The sequence below is a fragment of the Tenrec ecaudatus genome, chromosome 4 (assembly GCF_050624435.1).
Source record: "Tenrec ecaudatus isolate mTenEca1 chromosome 4, mTenEca1.hap1, whole genome shotgun sequence".
NCBI lineage: Eukaryota > Metazoa > Chordata > Mammalia > Afrosoricida > Tenrecidae > Tenrec > Tenrec ecaudatus.
In genome coordinates, this window is record NC_134533.1 from 183075058 (window position 1) to 183095006 (window position 19949).

The window sequence follows — 19949 nt, forward strand, 5'->3', positions numbered from 1 at the left end:
TAAAAGTTGGTTCTTTGGAAGGATAAACAGAATCAACAGACTGCTGGCAAACATAACCAAATAAAGGAGGGAACAAATTTCAATAGCAAGGATAAGGGATGAAAGAGGGGACATTACAACAATCAGATAATTATACAGTACTACAAATAACTGTACTCCAATGAATTCAACAACTTGGAAGGCGTGGACAAATTCTTGGGAAAAACAATCCCTTCCTAGACTATCCCCAAACGACGTCAAGAATCTCAACAGATGCATAGCAATAGAATAAATAGACAGGGTTATCAAGGGATTACCAACAAAAAGTTCCCTGGGCCAGATGACTTCACAAGAGAATTCTACCAAGCATTTAGGGAAGAACTGACACCAGTCCTACACAAACTCTTCTTGAATACAGAAAAAGATAGCAAACTCATAAACTCCTTCTATGAAGTTAGTATAACTCTGATACTGAAACCGGGAAGGTATCCCACAAGAATCAAGAACTACATATCAATATCCTTAGTGAACATTGATGCAAAAATCCGTAACAAAATACTGGCCAATAGAATTCAAAAGTATATTAAACAAATAATTCACCATGACCAAGTGGGATTCATACCAGGGATGCAGGGATGGTTCAACATATGAAAGATCATTAGTATCATTTGCCACATTGACATGTAGAAGTATAAAAACCACATGATAATATCGATAGATGCAGAAAAATCATTTGAAAATATCCAACACCTATTCCTGTTTAAGACACTTGAGAAGATAGGAATGGAAGGAAAATTCCTCAAGACAATACAAGCTATATATGAAAAACCCACAGCCAACTGTGGTAGTCAATGGAGAAAGACGAACACAATCCCACTGAAAAATGGGACCAGACAAGGATGCCCCTTGACCCCACTCTTATTTAACAACATACTGAAGGTTTTAGTTAACAGCATAAGGCAAAGAAAAGACATCAAAGGTATTTGCCTGGGGAAGGAAGAGGTGAAACTATCATTATTTGCAGATGCTATGATTTTATATATGGAAAATCCCAAAAGCCACACCAGGGGAGTACTGGAAGCAATAAAAGAATATGGCAGAGTGGCAGGATACAATATCAACAACCAGAACTCTATCGGACTGCTATACAGATTGGATAAGACCACAGAAGAGGAGATCAATAGCCAAATACAAATTAAAATATCTAGGAATATACCTGACTAAAAGAACAAAAATATTTATATGAGGAAAACTACAGAACACTATTACAAGAAACCAAGAGTCACTTCAACAAATGGAAGAATATCCCATGCTCCTGCATTCAAAGACTCAATATAGTAAAGATGTCAGTTCTGCCCAAGGTACAATAGAAGTTTAATACAATCCTAATACAATTACCCGCATCTTTCTTCAAAGAAGTGGAAAAACTGATTACCAACTTGATATGGAGAGGTGAGAAGCCCCAAATTAGCAGAGAGCTCCTTAAGAAGAAGGATGCATTGGGAGGACTTGCTTTACCTGATTTTAGCAAATACTATACAGCCACAGTGGTCAAAACCACATGGTATTAGTATAATGACAGATACTCAGGCCAATGGAAAAGAACTGAAAACCCAGAAATGAAATCATCAGCATATAGGCAACTGATCTTTGATAAAGACCCAAAAATTATCAAATGATAAGCAGATGCCCTCTTCAACAAGTGGTGCTGGAAAAAATGGATATCTACTTGAAGAAAAAAGAAGCAAGACCCTTATCTCACTCCATGCACAAGAATACACTCAAGGTGGATCACAGACCTCAAGGTAAAACCCCAAACTATTAGGGCCATCAATGAGGGAATTGGGACCAACTTGAGAACTTTAGCACAGGGAATACATCAGCTATCAGAAATAGAGAAGGACACAAATACAGATGAGTCACAAATTGACAAGTGGGATATACTGAAGATAAAACACCTGTGTACATCAAAAGAATTCACCAAGAGAGTAATAAGAGAGGCCACGGACTAGAAAAATACCTTTAGCAATGACACATCAGACAGGCCTTATTACTGAAATCTACACTATTCTGCTAGTTTCCAAAAAGAAAAAAAACTAATTGACCACTAAGGAGGTGGGCAAAGGACCTGAAGTTTCACAAGGGTAGAAATCCAAATGGCCAATAAACATATGAGAAAATGTTCGCAATCTTTCGCCATAAGAGAAATGCAAATTAAAACAACAATGAGATACCACCTAACACCCTCAAAGGTAGCCCAATTCAAGAAATAAGAAAGCAACAAGTGTTGAAGAGGCTGTGGTGAGGTAGGAATTCTCATCCACTGCTGGTGAAACTGTAGGTATGTAAGCCACTATGGAAATCAATTTGGCGATATCTAAAATGCATGACAATTGAGTTACCATACAACCCAGCAATCCCCCTATTGGACATATACCCAGAAGAGGCAAGAAACAAACCAGGGCCAGACATCTGTGCTCCAATGTTCATCACAACCCAGTTCATAATTGCAAGGAGTTGGAAACAACCCAAATTTCCATCAACAGATGAATGGATTAAAAAATTGTGGTACATACATACAATGGAGTACTATGCATCTGTAAAAAACAGTGATGAACGTATGAAGCACATCGCCGCATGGGAAGAACTGGAGGAAATTATACTAAGCAAAGTAACCAAGCACAAAAGGACAAGTACAACATGAATCCACTGCGGAAAACAACAAAAACAACCAAAAAATGCAAAAGGGGCATAGGGCAAAAGTTACTGTATACAAACATTCCTGGGGTGAGGTCCAGGTAGTATGCCATGGGCCAGACCAAATCCAGGGATACATATGGTAGCCAACTAAAAAGGCGGGGCGGGAAAAAATGAATGGGTAGCAGAGGAAGAGGGCACTAATCCACCAAGGGGAGGGAATTGTTTATATCTCCACAGGGAAAGAGGGACCAGAATTCAACCTGGTGCTCCAAGATGTGAATGCAACACACTGACATGAAGCAGGGAACCAGCAGAGAGGTCTGAGGGCCCGACCCCAATCCCACCTATGTGAATAGCTGCCCCTTCCCCGTGAATAATTTACTTTAGAGGAGAGCACATAAGCTACATCTCAGGGAGAGGGGCATGTTTGTTCAGAGCACGGGGAGCAAGTGAAGGCAGAGGAAGAAAGAGTGGAACACACTCTGACCCACCAAGCCTTGAGGACAATATCCCTGCTCAGAGCAGCCAATGCGCAGAAAAGACCATATGGCCAGCCCCATTACAAGACATGACATCTCTTACTGACCCATAGCCCTACAGGAGACAACACTGGAGACACAGTGTAGGAATTGTGCCTCATTTGACCCCACCACATGGAGGCAAAACACTAGGGCGTGCAACAGAACAGCAAGGGAAGCAGAGCAAGGAAGTCCCAAGGGAATACCAAAAATAGACTGTGGGGTCAGGGCATGGCATCCCATCAGACTCGACTGGAAAATACTCCTAAAGGTCAACAAACAGACCTTAAACTATTTACAGACTTTTCTTTTTTTGTCATTGATTATTTGGTGGTGGTGTTGTTTGGGGGGGGGGGGTGTTGCTTTGTTTTGTTCTGTCTTGTTTTGTCCATATTATTATCTCTGCAGGTCTATCTAGATAAGAGAGGTGGGATAAACCATCTAGGAGAAAACAACGGGACCCACAATTCCAGGGGGACATGGGAGAGGGGGACGTGGGGGGGGGAAAGGAAGTGGTGTTAACAAACCCAGGGACAAGGGAACAATAAATGATCCAAAATTGGTAGAGAGGAGGGTGTAAGAGGCCTGGTAGGGCTTGATCAAGGGCAATGTAACAGAGAGGAATTAACTGAAACCCAATGAAGGCTGAGCATGATAGTGGGACAAGAGGAAAGTAAAAGGAAATAGAAGAAACAACTAGAGGCAAAGGGCAATTTCAGAGGTCTATATACAGACATGTACATATGTAAAATATATTTATATATAAAATGATGGGCAAATAGATCTATGTACATATATTTATAGGTTTAGTGTTAGGGTAGCAGATGGACATTGGGCCTCCACTCAAGTACTCCCTCAATGCAAGAACACTTTGATCTATTAAACTGGCATTCCATGATGCTCATCTTCCTGACATAATCACTGAAGACAAAGTGGGTGCAAAAGCAAATGTGGTGAAGAAAGCTGCTGGTGCTGGCTATCAAAAGATATAGCTTCTGGGGTCTTAAGGCTTGAAGATAAATAAGCAGCCATCTGGCTGAGAAGCAACAAAGCCCACATGGATGAAGCACACCAGGCTGTGTGATCAGAGGTGTCAATGGGTTCAGGTATCAGGCATCAAAGAACAAAAAAATCATATCAATTTGAATGAGGGGAAGTAGGGAGTGGGGCCCTAAAGCTCATCTTTAGGGAACTAGACATCCCCTTACAGAAGGGTCACGGGGAGGAGTATAGCAATGATGAAACATACAACTTTCCTCTGGTTGTTAAATGCTACCTTCCCCCTACTATCATGATCCCAAATCTACCTTACAAATCTGACTAGACCAGAGGATGTGCACTAGTACAGGTAGGAACTGGAAACACAGGAAATCCAGGACAGATGAACCCCTCAAGACCAGTGCTGATACCGGGAGGGTGGAAGGAAGGTAGAGTAGAAAGGGAAACCTATTTCAAGGATCTACAAATAAACCCCTCCCTGGGAGACAGACAACAGAAAAGTAAGCGAAAGGAGACATCAAACAGTGTAAAACATGATAAAATAATAATTTATAAATTATCAGGGGGTCATGAGGGAGGGGGGAGAAGGGAGGAAGGGGAAAATGAGCTGATACCAAGGGCTGAAGTAGAAAGCAAATGTTTGTGAGAATGATGATGGCAACAAATGTACAAATATGCTTGACATAATTGATGTATGTAAGGATTGTGATAAGAGTTGTATGATCCCCCAATAAAATGATGTTTAAAACAAGAATAATCTAAGTGCCCCTCTACAGATGAAGTCAGAACTCTGTTAACCTGATTTTTGAACCACTTGTGCTAAGCCCCACTCAGTAAATTAAATGTTTTATAGTTTCTATTTCTTGTAGACTTTCCCAGTAGCAGAAACGTAAGTCAGCACATGCATGCCACCTTAGCTTTAGTGCTTATATGTCATATTTAGAAAGTTAGTTAGACCTAATCAATAAATATTCTTTTGTCTAGAGTAACTTCCTTATTTGCTCATATCTCTACTTGTCCTTCAAAGTTCTTGTTTGACTTCCAGACCAGAAATCTGGTCTTCAACTCATTTTATGAATTGCAAGTAAAGCTTATGAACTCACATACAATTTTAATCTTGCAAAAATTTTGCTTTTAATAACTCTATAGCTCTAACTTTCACTATCATTGCTCTGAATTTTAAAGCTCTGCTTTGGGTCACAGAGTGGAGACAGAGTTCATTCTACTCTGTCGGAAAATTGCCCACTGAGTTTGGATCATGTGAGGGTTAAGGTTACAAGTCAATTTGACAAGGTCATGGTTCTCAGTGGTTTTGCAGATAATATTATATAATCATCTCTCATTTTATGATGATATCTTATATAATCTGATCAATTGAAAGCGGGGGTTTCCTTTGGGTGGCTGGCCTGCCTACTCTCTCTCTCCATTCTGAATCTGACCTCCAGTTTGTGTCCCATGAACCATTTGCCTGCTATCTGAGCTGTCAATTTAAGATTTGTCAGCCCCTGCAACTAATTTTCAGGAGAAGCCTCAGTCTGATGCTTAACTTCCAGTTTGGGGGACTGACTACCCTCCACCACTATGTGAGTCATTTCCTCGAAATAAATTGGTCTCAAAAAACCAAACTGTAAGTCACGAAAAACTTAAAAACATATTCTTCAGTATAAAGTAGCTAAAGCTAGTTAAATAAATGATAAAGAGAAGATTTTAAAGAATGGTTCGTGAAGACTAAGTCAAATATACGAGTGAAGTTAGAAAGACGTGGAGTTAGAAAACTCAAAGAATACTCAACATTTCTCAAGCTGAAAGAACTGAACAAAATATTCACACCTCAAGTTGAAATATTAAAGGATTCTACAGGCAAATATTGAACAATAAAAGAACACCAAAAGAAGGTGGAAGTATGCAGAGTCACTATACCACTAAAAAAAAATCAGTACTCAGCCATTTCTGGAGACAGCCTATGATCAAGAATCAATGGCACTGAAGGAAAAAGTTCCACCTTCACTAAAGGCATTGGAAGAAAGCAAAGCTCCAAGACTCAACTGAATACCAACTGAGATGTTTTAACAAACAGATGCAATGCTGGAAATGCTCAGTCATCCATTCCAAGAAATTTGGAAGACAGTTACCTATCCAATCAACTTAAAGATGTCCATGGTTGTGCCCATTCACAAGTGAGTCAATGGAATGTGCAAATTAGCAAATGATAGCATTAATATCACATGTTATAAAGTAATGAGGATAATTCAAAAGTAGTTGCAACAATACATAGGGAAGGAATTGTCATAAATTCAAGGCTGTCTCAAAAATGGACATGGAATGAGTAATAACATTGCTAATGTCAGGCAGATCTTGACTGAAAGCAGAAAGAATGATGTTTTTCTGTGTTTTATGGCCTACACTAAGGCATTCTGATGTGTGGATCATAACAGATTATGGATAAGATTGCTACGAATGTGAATTCCAGAATCCTTAGTTCTCATGTGGTGCCTGTACATAGACGAAGATATAATTGTTCAAATAGAACAGTGATACTATGTGATTCAAAGTCAGGAAAGGTATGCGTCAGGATTGTGTTATTACATCATACTTATTCAATCTGTATTGAATTCAAGAAGTTGATCTATGTAGAGGAGGATGCAGCATACGGATCAGAGGGAGACTTATTAACAACCTGCGATATGCAGCATCCAGTTCAGATTATTAACAACCTGTGATATGCGGATGACACAACTTTCCTTGCTGAAAGTGAAGAAGACATGAAGCACTTGCAGATGAAGATGCAAAACTACAGTCTCGGTATGGATTATACTTCAACAACAGAATTTTTACTTGATCCCACCACACCGAGGCAAAGCACTGGGGGAGTACAGTGGAACAGCAAGGGAATGGAGCGGCAAGGTCCCCAGGGAATGCTCAAAGTGGACTTTGGGGCCAGGGCATGGTGCTCCAACAGACTGGACTGGAAAACACTCCTAAAGGCCAACAAACTATCCTTGAACTAACTACAAAAAAACCCCAAGAAAACAGAATTTTTAAAAATCCCTCACAACTGGGCCAATAAACAACATTATGATAGAGAATAGATTGAAGTGGCCAAGGATTAAATTTTACTCGGAATCACAATCAATACTCATGGAAGTAATAGTGAAGAAATCAATGACTAGTCTATTAGAAAAGACTTCTTTAAAGTGTTAAAAATCAAAAATACCACTTTGAGGACTAAGGTGCTCTTGGCATTTTCAGTGTTCTCACATGCAGGTGAAAACTGGATGAATAATGCCTGAAAAAGTATTGATGCCTTTGAATTATGGCATTGATAAAATATATTGAAGATACCGCACCCTGCCAAAATAATGAGAAAATCTGTCTTGGAAGAAGGGCTGTCAGAATTCCCCTTAAAAGTGAAGACGGAGAGGTTCTGTCTCACACCATTTGGCATGTTTTCAGAAGGGAGCAGCCCCCGGAGCAGGCTATCAGACTTGCTAAAGTAGAGGGTCAGCAAAAAAAGGAAGACACTTGATAAAATGGATTACTACAACGACTCCAAAAATGGACTCAAATATAAAACTGGTTCTGAGGATGGTCCTGTTAGGTATTGATGGTATCTAGTAACCCCGTGTGTGGGTGCGCACATTTGCATGCACCCAGACATCCTTCCCTGGCTCTGCTCATCTAGAAAACACAGCCTCAGACACGTCTGAATACAAATTCTAGGAACTGTTGCATGAATTCAGAAATATATATATATATATATATATATATCCGCGTGTCACTAGAAGCACCAGAAGCTGTACTGATGATATTCCTCAATAGTGAGCTCAGATTTTAACCAAGGAGATGTACCATGACCGTTATAAATTGAATTGTGGTCCAAAATATGTGCCAAGTTGGTGAGCTAATGATTCTCCATACTATATAATGGTCCTCCATTTTGTGAGCTGATGTAATTATCCCATGTTTGGTCAATCTGAACCTTTCTGATATAAATGAGACCAGATTAGAAGCAGTTACATTAATGATACACAATGCAATCGACAGGATTTGATTATATGGTTTGCCATAAATATTCTTTAGAGCTATAAAAGATTATTATACAGCAAGTAGAGTTCAGAGGGACATTACAGGTACTACCAAGGAAGAAGAACCAGGAGCAAAGTGCCTCATCTGAACGCAGGGTCCCTGTGCTGAGAAACTCCTAAATCCAGGGGAAGGTTGATGGCAAGCACATGGAGATCTACAAGGAGTTCTAGGCCTACCTATGTTGAAAGGAAACAGGAATGTCACCCCAGAAATAACAAAGAAATAGTCCATTCTAGATGGCACCTTGAAATCAGCCTTCTAGCATTGGTTAAAGTTATTCATTTGTGGTTATTTCAGCTATAGTGGCACTAGATCCTTAAATAAGTGCTTCATTTAAAATAAATTTAAAAAATAAATTGAGAAACATTTCCCCTGTCCTTCAGACCTCACATTTAATAACTGAAGTTGTTCTTGTTAGTGGAAGGAGCCCTAGTGGTGTAGTGGTAACACTTAGGACTGCGATCTACAAGATCAGCAGTTTGAAACCACAAGCTGCTCTGCAGGAGGAAGACATGACTTTCTACTCCAGGTAACCTTCCAGCGGAAGTTCACAGGGGGAGTTCTGCTCTGTCCTATCGGGTTGCTATGAGTCAGCATTGACCCAGTGGCAGTGGTTTGGTTTTGTTGTTAGTAAAACAGAAAGAGAGATAAAAGGATAAAAGAACTACCTGAAAACTGAAAATCACCCCATATACATAGACACTGTACCCAGGGAAATAATTGACATAAATGAAGGCAAAATTTAGAAATCACAAAGCTGGTGCAGGGAAAATATATTAGTATAAATTAATATAATTTTAAATCCTGATTTTACAAAGTTTCCAAATTGTGAGTGTCTAAATGCATCCCAGACAACATAATCTGTTATTTTGATTGTCTCTTTCCCCATACTTTCTTTTTCCTCTAGAGATTGGTAAAGTTAGATGAATTTTTCTATACTTTTATAATAAGCTCATGATTTTTTTCCTTAATAAATTGTAATTTACTCTCTTAAAAAAACTTCCTACAAAATGTGAATATTGTAAAAATATGCTTATCTAAAACCAAATCAATGTATCTGATATAGAATCATGCACATTCTCTTTTTTAATTTATCAGTGATTGCCATGCGTAGCATTTTGTTGGAAGTGTGTACAACATTTGGAAGTTTTAGTTGAATCACAGGTAAGGAAATGGGTTTTTATTTTTTACTTAAACTTGACATTCTGGCTCATGTAAACATTAACATACTGTTAAAAATACAAAGCATATTTAGTATATGCATTTTCCTAAAACTTGATCAATTGAATTATAGTACTTCGTACTGCAAGTACTTAAGTTCTTTCTCTTTCTTATATTATTGTATACACTCTGGATTGTGGGATGTTTTACACAGCACATCTTGTCTGAAGGAATTGGTTGCTTAAAAGCATTTATTTGGAAAGTCTTCTTTGACTCTAGGATGATGCTCTTTGTTTGAAATATAATTTGCCCAAAGCATGTAAATAGAAACAGTGGCAGTTCTTTCCACGTGATTTGCCAAAGGGGTGTTAAGAAATGTCTGTTTTTCCTACATGTGTGGTTTGAAAAGAGGTGCTAACTTGCAAAAGGAAATTAAAGTGGGGGGGGAAAGGGAAAATCTGTGGGCAATCTCTAAACCCTACATGCCCTATAGTTGTAAACTGAAAATCCCATCGTTGTGAAGAATAGGGAACAGGGGAAATAGCAAAGATTAAATTGAAATGATTGAATTTGGTGCCTCTGGTTGAAACCCAACAGTTTACCATCTATTGAGGAGAAGTATGTGAATGCAGAACAATGAAAAGTTACAATAACAGGTTGTGTGAAGGGGTATTTTTAATTGGAATTAAATAGAAAAGAGAACTGTAGAAAGACTTTATATTTTCTTTTCTCTTAATGTCATATTATAAAACTGATTATCATAGTATAATCAAACATTGAGAAAGCGTAGAAAAATGGAAGAGAAACTTTGTCCAAGGACCCACTTGCTAAGTAAACATCAATCCTTATTGTCATGCTGGTGTTTTCCCTTCCCATTACCAAAGACTTCTAGGGAGATGGCTTCATTCAAAAACAAAAACTGTTTCCTAAAGCACAGAAGGTCCGCCAAACCAAGTGGACAATAAGGAACAGCAACAACAAAACACTTAGAGGTGTGTGTGTGTGTGTGTGTGTGTGTGTGTGTGTGTGTGTGTGTGTGTGTTGGGAGTAGGTGGTTCTTGGTCTTAAAGAGCAATTGGTATTCCTTTATTTTGTTTTTCAAAATCCAGGGAAGAGCCGCCCTTTGATATGTAATCAGAGCAACAGGTGAAAGAAGGAAATGTTAGACTGCTCAGGGAAGCCTGCTAGACCATTGTCAGCATTTCAAAGCCCCAGGCAGCCCACCCTTCTAAAATGGAGATTGCCCATCTCCAATATTGAATCTGGCTTCCTTCTTTTAATCCTCCCCATCAGGGGTGGATTACACAATAAACACAGTAAGCAAGGCTTTACCAGTGTTTACTTACTAATCTGCAGTGAATAATTTCCCTTTCTTAGCCCACATCAAAGATTCTGCTGCTGGGTATCACAGTGTCCTGATCCCAAAGCACCTTCCTGAAGAATCAAAGCCTCTTTTCAAATTTACAATCCCTGACAGGGGTGGAGTCCCCAATAAATAAGGTAAACGTGGATTTATTTATGCTTATTTACTATTTTAGAGTGAAGTTTCACATGGTTTCCACATGTTTTGTCTGACAGATACGTAAGTAAGCATAAGTCCCTGCTCGCCTTGTTTATTGGACACTCTGGCCTTGCCACCATATCATATCAGTCAAAACCTCAAACTCATTTTACTTGACCTCCCGGATTGATTTTCCATCCTGGCCATACATTGGTTAGCTACCGTGAGAAAAGAAACTGCAGAGCCGACCAGAATTCATTACTTGAATCTCCATGATACTATCTGTAGGCACAGGCAGTATCCTACCTGAATCAAGAAGACTCCAGTACTCAGGGCCTTACACCTCGATAATTCCTTATATCACTGAGGGCTCCAATTGTCAGCATTATCTCTTCCTTGAAAAGAGACAAAAACTGCTGAGTGAACTCTAATCACAAGCCAGCAGGGAGGGAGGAAGTTAGAAAACAAAATTAATGCCTTCAAACCGTACACAGGAATTCCAAACATCATTGCATCTGTGTTAGACTTGGGTCTTTATTGAGCATGAGAACTGATACTTTTCACCAATGAGAAAATTGCCCTTTAAAGTTTATATCTCCAGCAAGATTAAGATGAAAAGTTGAGACTTCTGATCCTAAATCAATTAAGCAATGCATAGATGCTTAAGGAGCTTAGATGGTGCTGTCAGGTAAGCACTGGACTGCTAACCCAAAGGCCATGGTTCAAACCCACCAGCAGTTCTGGGGGAGAAAAAGTAGGTTTTCTACTCCCTTGGAAGCTTGCTGCAGGGTGACCACAGTCAGAATTGACTGGATGACAGTAGGTTATTTGTTTATTATCTATTCCCAGTAAAGCTTTCAGCAAGGCAATGCCATTGAGGTATGCACATTTCCTTTTCTGATATAATATATGACATGACAGAGAGGAAAAGATGTTGTTTATATAAAATGTTTTGTAAGCCAAACTGCCGAGTGGATACGACTAAGAAATGACAGAACTGGGTGAGCCCTTAATGACAGATGGATTTGGGGAGAGTACAGAGAGGACCACTAAGTAACAGACTCTACAGCTAACTAAAAGATTGGAGGTTCAAGTCCATTGAAAGACACCTCAGAGGAAAAGCTGGTGACCCTCTGCATCAGGGTCCTCAAACTACGGCCCCCTGGCCACATGCGGCCCGCCGAGGACATTCATCTGGCCCGCCCAGGTGTTTTTGCCCTCTTTTTTTTACTTCAAAATAAGATATGTGCAGTGTGCACAGGAATTTGCTCATAGTTTTGTTTTGTTTTTTAAACTATAGTCTGGTCCTCCAATGGGTCTGAGAGTCAGTGAACTGGCCCCCTGTTTAGAAAGTTTGAGGACCCCTGCTCTGCATGAAGCTTGCCAGGCCTATCTTCTGAGGCACATCTGGGTAGATTCAGCTGATAATTGATCACATAACCATTTGCGCCATACAAGGAATCAGAATATCTAGAGGTATAATCACAATCAATGCGTGGGGCTTCTCCTTCACTGGGGCTCCTTGTTTTGCCACATAAACTGAAAATTCACCTCAAGCCCGGGACTCTGCTCTTAGTCTTAGGGGAACCATGATACACAGGGTGATTTGCGAAGAATTTTCTGATCTTTCTCCTTGTTCAGAAAAGAGGCAAAGACCCCACTGGGCCCACCAAAAGGAAGTAAGTATGAAACCCATGGCTGAACGCACCAGTCCTATTGCTTGGCAGTCCATGATTGTAGCTAAGGAATTCAAGAGATATGTAACAACCTAGCACTGGAAGTTCTTTCCCATGAAGTCATATGGCTGGCGAGGCTGGGAGGTGGGTGTCTTTAGGACAAGTGAATTCACAACCGTTCCTTGGTAGCCCTTCTTTCTGTTCCACTCCACAACAGCAAGATTGGATCTCTGAGATTTTTAATTCATGTCATTATCAAAATTTGCATGGCAGCAATTTCCAGGCTCTGTGCTGTCATTTAGGAAGGATGGTGAATGAAGACGGTGACCGCATAATATAGATACAATCAAATCAGGCAGCCACACTAGTACTATTAGTCGTACAAATAGATATACGATTGCAGATGTTTGCATGATATGAGGAAAAACCTCAGGGCAGTGTGAACATGCTTGTGAGAAGCCTGACGGAGCCTGGGATGATCAGAGAAGATGTCTGAGGAAGCAGCAGGTTGACGGAGAGCAGGAAGGAGCAAAGCAGGGGGAAGTGGAGGTGGCCAGAGAAGAAAGATCAGCATGCTGGAAGATCCGAGCCACAGGGGGACCACGGTGCATCATGCCTCATTGTGACTGAGAGGAGGGCTGCGTGTCTGGACGAAGAATGTCACAGGGAGGCTCCGGAGACTGGCCAGGATCCAGACACCGAGCTTGCACATAAACTATAGAAGGAGCTGAGGAAGTCTAGGTAAGACTAGGTCAGAAATGATGGCGAAGATGGGAGGAGGCTGCGCAGGAGAATTTGAGGCTATATAATCAGCAGACTTTGGTGATGGATCAGGACTTGGGAGTAAGGGATCAAGGGGTGTTAAGAGTAAGTCCTCATTGTCTAGTTACTCGATTGGTTGAACAATGGTGGGATTCACTGAAACAGGAAATCATAAAGGAAGACCAAATTGGAGGTAAAATCCTGGACTTTATTTGCAGCATACTAGTTTGAAGTGTCTTTGAGACCTCTAAATGGAAATGTAGAGTTCATAGCTGCATACTTGCGTGATCAGAATTCAATGCCAATATGTGCGTTAAATATTGCTATTTTAAAGCCATCTAATGATTCAGTGAAAACGTCTTTCTAGCAAGGGCGGGGTGGGGGGGAAACAAATAGCATGTGATACAGTTTGAAAGGTTTGTGGAATCAGCACTGTGTCTGCAGTTACATCCATCCATCGAGTCATGTCTATTCAAAAAGCATGTAGTGAATAAATATAAAACCAGTGGCTGCCAAATCAGTTCTCCATGTGTTTCAGAGTGGGATTGTACGCCATATGATTTTCAACAACTGATTTCGTTTTACGTAGATCATCACATCTGTCTTCTGAGTCCCCTTTGGGTGTCCTCAACCCACCAGTCTTTCAGTGAACAGCCAAGTGCATTATCAGTTTTTATAACTCAAGAACTACTGAATAAATATTTCAATTTTAGTACAATAAATATTATACAATTGATTTGTAATGGGTACCAGGACTTTTAGGTAACATGTGTGTAGGTGTGTGTGTTATGTAGTTATACATACTAGAATATACATTTACATAGCATCTCAACATAAAGTATACTTAATGTATTAATATTTGAATATATGTTTGTGCAAGTTCAGATATAAATGTATGATATGTACTTAGAAAGAAGAATCCATTCCAGTGCTTCCTGGACATCAGCTTTAAATACATTCTTTACGTTAGAAGTCAGCATATAATTTATATAATCCTAAATTCCTCAAAGCGGCCTTTACTAAGATACAGTATCAAATCAGCCCCACTTCACATAGCACCTGAATACCAATACATAATTGGGCCAGTATTTGCTAAGAAGCCCAAGTGATCTTCATGGGTAATGGGTTGACGTATCATTCTTGACACATGGCACATAGAGAACATGCCTGACTCGTTCTTGCAGCCCTTCAGGCAGGAGAGGATTACAGACGTCCACATCATACCTGCTAAGCTGCACAGGTGCCCTCTGTAATGTCCAGGGGTGGTATTATTTGTGAAGTTTGATACCAGGTATTCATAAATTGGAGTAGATATTAACATTGCACATATGTCTCTATACCAGTTAACGTGTATACCAGTTAACGTACGTATGTGAATAGACTATTTGTGGTTGTTAATGTAATATTTGTGGAGGGGAGGAGAGCACACAGGAAATATGAATGGATATGGTCCCCATAAAAGAAACCATGTGGTTTGAGGCTTAGATTTTACTGGGGCCTTTCCTCTACATACAAAAATAACACACTGAAAAGTAAAGAAGTGAATAGACTGACTACATTTTGACGGTATGATCCCAAATATTAAATCATTTGTGTGTGTGTTTTTAAATGTAGATTATTGATAGTTACTGTCAAGTTGGCCCCCAACTTCCAGAGAACATATGCACAACCTACAGAAATACTGCTTGAAGTTCCATTTAGTTGGATTTTAAAACATTGCTGCCCATAGGAAACACAGCCAGAATGCTCATTGGAGGCAAAGATGGAGGGACTTCTTCTCATGTATTTTAGACATGTTTTCAGGGGAAAAACAGTCCCTAGGGAAGGCATTGTGCTGGAAAAAAACAGTCCCTGGAGAAGGACACCAAAAAAGGAAGGCTTTCAAGAAGATGGCTGGGCACAGTGACCGCAGCAATGAGCTCAAATGTAAGCACAATTGCGAGGCGGGCTCCGGACTGGGCAGTGCTTCATTCTGTTGGATGTAAGGGTCACTTTGAGTCTGAAGGGCCTGATGGAACCTAACAACACCCCCAGGATTTTCAGCAGCTGATTCAAAAGTAGATCATCACGCTATCTTCCTAGTCCATCTTAGTATGGAAGCTCTATTGGAAGTTGTTCAGCATCCTAGTAGCATGCAAACCACTGCTGACAGAGGGATGGTGAAGTCGCTTGAGGTACGTTGACTGGGAATCAAACCAGGACTCTTACATGGAAGGAGAGACTTCTCTCACTGGACACCAGTGACTCAGAAGTCCCTGAAGAGGTGCAATTGATTAATATTCCCAGTTGTTAATTGAAGAGTTATGTCCATCCAGAGACACTTTGGAAGAAAGGCCTGTCTACTTCTGACAAGTCAACCCATGCAAACCCTGTGCAACGCAGTCCCACCCAGATACACACAGGGTCACCATGGATCAGCATCAATTTAATAGCAGCTGGTTTAAATTTAAAGTACAGTCATTTGATTTTCAAACTTTGATCCCAGGATATAGGTGGCAATGCTGTTACACTTGTTTAGCGATAGCCAGATTTGGAGACAAAAAGCATATCCTCATTCCACTGGTGCGCATTCTGAAGTATAACTGTTCACAGTCTCTTCCCTCACACAGTCTTCTAAGCAGACCAGGTGCTTGGTACATTAGCAGCCACCTGGTCTGATACTTAAACCAGAACTAGAAGATGGATAAGATAGAGTTATGGAACTAAGAATGCTGGAAGAAGCCGGTAAGTTTATTTGCATAAAGAAGACCACGGAGTCATTTCTAAGGAGAAAGATCTGGAAGAGCTAGGTAGGACTTTGAGGGAGACAGGCGTGAGAGACTGGAGAATTTCCTCGGAGACTGAAGGCATTTCGAGGAGAGCGACTTCTCAAGAGAATTTTTAAAGAAGCCTTGCTGAGAGTTGCGCGGTAAATTTCTCACTCTGTTGTCTCTTACGTAGAATTCGGTAAACACATTTTATTTAAGACTCTAGAGATTAAGGATTCACTCGATGAAGGTTGCTTCTGATGAAGTAGATTATAAAAGGGAATAAAAGATCTTGAGGGCTTCATTCCTGCCTCCAACACGGGTGCTGAGAGCCGCACTACAAAAGCATGTATGGCCACATTGAATTGTATCTCTGCTAAACAAACAAACAAACAAACAAATCATTGTGACTCATAGCAACCCCATCTGTGCCAGAATAGGACTGTGTGCCATAAGGATTTCAGTGGCCAATTTTTTACTCTAAGTAAATTATAGGGGCAGTGAAAAAGAAGACGGCCCTCGACATGTTGTATTGACACAGTGGCTGCAACAAGGGGCTCACTCATAAGAGCCATTGTGAGCATGGGCGCAGGACCAGGCAGGGCTTTGTTCTGTGGTACATAGGGTCGCTATCGGCTGGAATCAACGTGAGGCACCTCACAGCAACAGCAGCAAGAACAACAATTTTTTTAAGAAGTAGGTCACCAGGAGTTACATCCAAAAGCCCTCTGAATGGACTTCAATCTCCACTCATTCTGTTAGTAGTTGAGCACATGAACAGTTTGACACTCGGAAGCCGTTGTTTATCACAGACATTCAAAAGAGGGACATACAGAGATCTCATTTACCTGGAAGTAACTCTACATTTTCCCCTCACTCAAGAATGCTCTAATGTATTTCTTAAATAGCTTATTGTATATAATATCTGCATTTTATCACATTGAGTGTTATGTTAAGCATTATAAACATCATGGTAAAGTGCTGAGACTTGGAACCCTACTGAGTGGGCCTGAGTCCCCATTCCACCCCTTCCTAATTGGGTGATGTTGGCACATTTCTTAACCTCTCAAGTCTCTATTACCGTAAAATGGCTGTTTTGGAGTTGAATAAAAATAACATATATAATGACTCCCTGGAATTGTATGTAGCACAACAAATATTCCTAAATATTTCCATAATCATTTCAGTCCCAAGTTACTTGGAAAGCATTTCACATGTATTTGTAAACCAGTATGTGATACCATATTTACTTGTGTATAAGCTGAATTTTTCAGCACATTTTTTAAAAATAATTTTATTGGAGGCTCGTACAACTCTTATCACAATCCATAAATACGTCCATTGTGTCAAGCACATTTGTTGCCATCATCATTCTGAAAACATTTGCTTTCTACTTGAGCCCTTGGTATCAGCTCCTCATTTTGTCCCCTCCATCTCCCCCTCCCTCATGAACCCTTGATAATTTATAAATTATTGTTATTTTGTCATGTCTTAGACTGTCTGATGTCTCCCTTCACCTACTTTTCTGTTGTCCAACCCCAAGGGAGGAGGTTACATGTAGATCCTAATAATCGGTTCCCCCTTTCTATACAACCTTCCCTCTACCCTCCCGATATCCCCACTCTCACCACTAGTCTTGAGGGGTTCATCTGTCCTGTAATCCCTGTTTCCAGGTTCTATCCATACCAGTGTACATCCACTGGTCTAGCCAGATTTGTAAGATAGAATTGGGATCATGAGAGCGTGTGTGTGGGCAGGGGTGGGGGGGAGTATTTAATAACCAGAGGAAAGTTGTATGTTTCATCTTTGCTACAGTGCACCCTGACTGGCTCATCTCTTATTTGTGACCCTTCTGTAAGGCGATGTCCAGTTACCTACAGCTGGGCTTTGGTTCCTTATTCCTCACTCCCCCCCATTCACCTTGATATGATTTTTTGTTCTTTGATGCCTGATACCCAGTCCCATCGACAATGTGTGATCACATAGGCTGCTGTGCTTCTTCCAGGTGGGCTTTGTTGCTTCTAAGCTAGATGGCTGCTTATTTGCCTTCAAGCCTTTAAGACCCCAGATGCTATATCTTTTGATAGCCAGGCACCATCAGCTTTCTTCACCACATTTGCTTATGCATCCACTTTGTCTTCAGCGATTGTGTTGGGAAAGTGAGCATCATGGAATGCCAGTTTAATAGAACAAAGTATTCTTTCATTGAGGGAGTACTTGAGTGGAGGCCCAATGTCCATTAGTTACCTTAATATTAAACCTATAAGTATATGCACATAGATCTATTTCCCCATCTTCATATATAAATATATTGACATATATACGTGCCTGTATTTAGACCTCTATAAATGCCCTTTGCCTCCTAGTTCTTTCCTCTATTTCCTTTTACTTTCCTCTTGTCCCATTATCATGCTCATCCTTCATTTAAATTTCAGTTATTCCTCTCAGTTATATTTCCCTTGATCAAGCCCTACTAGCCCTCTAACACCCTCCTCCCCACGGATTGTGTATCACTTGTTGTTCCCTTGTCCCTGGGTTTCTTAACTCCACTTCCTTTTCTCAACCTCCCCCTCTTCCATATCCCCACACCCCCCTGAACTGTAGGTCTCATTTTGTTTGCTTTGCTTCCAGATTTTTTTATCCTGCCTGTCTTATCTAGATAGACCTGCAGAGATAATATGCACAAAAACTAGACAGAGCAAAACAAAGCAGCAAAAGAAAACAAAACAAAAAAACAATGACAAAAAATAAAAGCCTGTAAATAGCTCAAAGTCTGTTTGTTGACCTTTAGGAGTGTTTTCCAGTTGAGTCTGATTGGATGCCACGCCCTGGCCCCAAAGTCTATTTTTGGTATTCCCTCGGGACTTGATCTGTTCCCCGTTGTTGTTCTGTTGCCCTTAGTGTTTTGCCTTGGTGTGGTGGAGTCAGATCAGATACAATTCCCACACTGTATCTCCAGTGTTGTCCCTTATAGGGCTATGTGTCAGTGAGGGATGTCATGGGGCTGGCCATATGATCTTTTCTGTACATTGGCTGCTCTGAGCAGAGATATCATCCTTAAAGCTTGGTGGGTCAGGATGTTCAGCACATTTTTGATGCAGTTTTTGTGGTAAAATTAGGTGCCTCAGCTGATATTCGGGTCTTCTTATACTTGAGTATATGGTAATATACTGCTTTATACAGTTCTGGGGTTGCCCCCATCACTTTGTTTTAATAGCATTTTACCTAAAGTTTGATTTCTCTTATTGAGTAGAATTTGTTATGCACTTATTGACCCAGGAGCTACAACAATGGGTTCAAACACCCCATTGTTTGGTGCAGGATCAAGTTGTGAGGGTGGTGCAGGATCAAGTTGTGTGTCCGTCTGTTGTACACCCAGTCTCTCTGAGTGGGAACAGACTCCACATCATTGAACAACCAACAGTCTCCCACTTCATTCAACGTTGAACACTGTGTCGTGTGAGCGAGCTAGAAAATGTCTGGACTGTCCAGACTAACATTTAATACATACATAATCTATATAGAGTATGAAAAGAAGCATTATTAGCAAAAAAATAAAAGGAGGAGGATAAGGAGGAAGAGAAGAAGGGATGAGAGTATAGTTTTCAATGATAAAAAATTAAAATTTGTTTTTTATTTTTGTTCTCATTCTTCATTCCTTTCATCAATAATCTAAGCACCTGAAAAAAATCACAGTGAACAATGGAAACAAAATGATTTACATTCTATCGAAAGTTACATGATCGTTATTTCATTTCCAATGAATGAAACAAAAAGGTCACCAAGGGGGAAGGCAGATTCAGTGCCATTGTCTGGGCCC